Raw genomic sequence first — 2,500 nt, 5'->3', positions numbered from 1 at the left:
TTGGCCAATATCATACCAATATACCACGCAGCCTGTTATGTCTGCAGAACGTCAGCACGGCGCAGTAAGAAGAAACACAGGTGCTGCTCCGCCAACCAACCAACACAGGCTCTTGCTCTCACAATACCAACCATACACATCTCTCTCTCTCTCTCTCTCTCTCTCTCTCTCTCTCTCTCTCTCTCTCTCTCTCTCTCTCTCTCTCTCTCTCTCTTTTCACCACTGAAACACAACGCCACCATCCCAGACCCTCGGTAGATTTTTACTGTAATGAGAGAAATTTTGAAAGGAAGAATAGCGCCACCGTATTCTCGGAGTGTTGTAAAAGGCGGCTAAAAGGACCCAGGCAGGAGATTAGGGACTCGCCTCCTGCGTATTTTTATTCCTGCAGTGAGACAAGGCTACCATGCGCTGTCCTTCTTAATGGATGTCAGCCTGTCCCAGCAGTACTCAGCACAAGGTGAATTGCATCTACCAACAAAAAGTGAACTGAAAATATAGTGCATACAAGTCTTTCCCTCTGTTAAAATGTAGTGGTGGTAGTAGTAGTAGTAGTAGTAGTAGTAGTAGTAGTAGTGATTAACCATGCATATTCCAGACTAACAACAGCAATAATAATAATAATAATAATAATAATAATAATGGTGATGATGATGATGATGATGATGATGATAACAACAACAACAACAACAATAATAATAATAATTATTATAATAATAATAATAATAATAATAACAATAATAATAATAATAATAATAATAATAATAATAATAATAATAATAATAATAATAATAATAATGGTGATGATGATGATGATGATGATCATGATGACAACAACAACAACAACAACAACAACAACAACAACAACAACAAAATAATAATAATAATAATAATAATAATAATAATAATAATAATAATAATAATAATTATAACAATAATAATAATAATAGTAATAATAATAATCTCAATTAACGGAGTGAGGCATTGAAGTGTTCTACAGAAGCCTTCAACAAGAAAAGAAAAACTAATCATATAAATTATAATCACACACACACACACACACACACACACAGCCGTGTCATGCTGGATAATCAGTGTTCGTGTGTTCTGCTTCTACCACAAGTTGGTCAAAGCTTGCGAGGGGAGCGAGGCGCGGCGGCGCAAGCAGTGTTATGTGGTGCCCGTCTGGTGATGGAGCATCTCTCGTGCAGGGAAGAGGCGGCAGGGGCGACAGGGGGTGCAGGAGCTGGGCATATTTCCCTGTGGCACAAGCCAGATGAGGCCAGAGGGAGAGAAATCGGAGAGCGGGAGCAGCGTCCCGGCGCGACCCATCTTGTTTACAAACAGTCGCGTTAATGCCTCGCGTATTTGCTCATCTTTTGTTGTGACGTGAGCTGCCTTGCGCGGTGTCGCTACAGCAAGTCATTTTCCATAATAATTCGGGATGTGTTCCTTTGTGTGATCATTAGTCGTGAGATTCCGACTCGCGGTGAAGAAAAAAAAGGTCCATGATTCGATTGCGTGAGGTGGAGAGTTCCATTGTGGAGGCGACGTGGCGGCGCGCAGCGGCCTGCTCATAATGGAGTGGTAGTCGCGCCTCTAAGAGGATTACCGCCAAGGATTCCACTGTGTTGTATAATGAAACGTAATTTACCATTAATTAAGCCCCCCGTCGCCAGTGGCCCAACGCGGGAGTCTGGCGGCTGTGTGGAGGGCGGCGCCCCCCATGCCTCCCATCCCGCCCATCCCCAGGCCGGCATGAGGCTCACTCCTCATCAACGCAGGCAACTTGAAAAGACTAATTCACTATCATCAACATTCTTGTCTCCTGCCTCGTCAGATCCCCAAATGAGGGGTGGGGAGGAGGGCAGGGAACGTCGCCACAACTCCCAGATAGCCAGGAGAGGGAGAGCGTGGGGGAGGGAGAGAGGTAGTGAAAGGAAATAATGGTGACGTTACAGTGGTGAGAGCGAAGTGCTGCTCATCATACTCACTATCATAATCATAAAAGTAAACCCTCGGGTCTAATGAAGGATGGCGGGAGCACACACACACACACACACACACACACACACACACACACACACACACACACACACAGGATTCATTAACCCGGCGTGAGATCATTAATAACATGGTAATGGCGGATCATTAGTGGTGGCGGAGGCTGTTGATTTACCAGAGGAGCTGCGGCTACCGGGGCGCCTCTACCCACACCCACCTGCCGGCAGAGGGGTGACGCGGCGCGCTGGGGTCACCAGGCGGGGCGGGGCGGGGCGGGGCGGGGCGGGGTGATAGGGCAAGCAATACACTTGGGCGAGGGCTTGGTTCACCTCGCTAAGGCATTTTACAGCACATTATTCTTTACGGTCCAAATATCACGGAGAGTAGCGCCACATTATGCAGTGTGGCTCATCACAGACAACCACGTCAAGCTCAACAGGTCTAAACTGCTGTCTGTTGTTCCCTTTCGTTCTTTTACCACGGGTGTGCGTCAGGT

At 46.3% G+C, this 2,500-nt stretch overlaps 1 long non-coding RNA gene across 3 annotated transcripts in view; it reads right to left on the bottom strand.

Annotated features, from left to right (window-relative positions):
• The window catches only part of LOC135101868 (uncharacterized), a 135,698-nt gene that overhangs the window by 102,347 nt on the left and 30,851 nt on the right, over window positions 1–2,500 (bottom strand). The window lies entirely within an intron of this gene.

This window comes from Scylla paramamosain, chromosome 7 (genome assembly GCF_035594125.1).
Source record: "Scylla paramamosain isolate STU-SP2022 chromosome 7, ASM3559412v1, whole genome shotgun sequence".
In the NCBI taxonomy this organism is placed as follows: Eukaryota; Metazoa; Arthropoda; class Malacostraca; order Decapoda; family Portunidae; genus Scylla; species Scylla paramamosain.
Note: the sequence above shows the minus strand (reverse complement) of the source record. Positions and strands in the feature narration are given on the sequence as shown.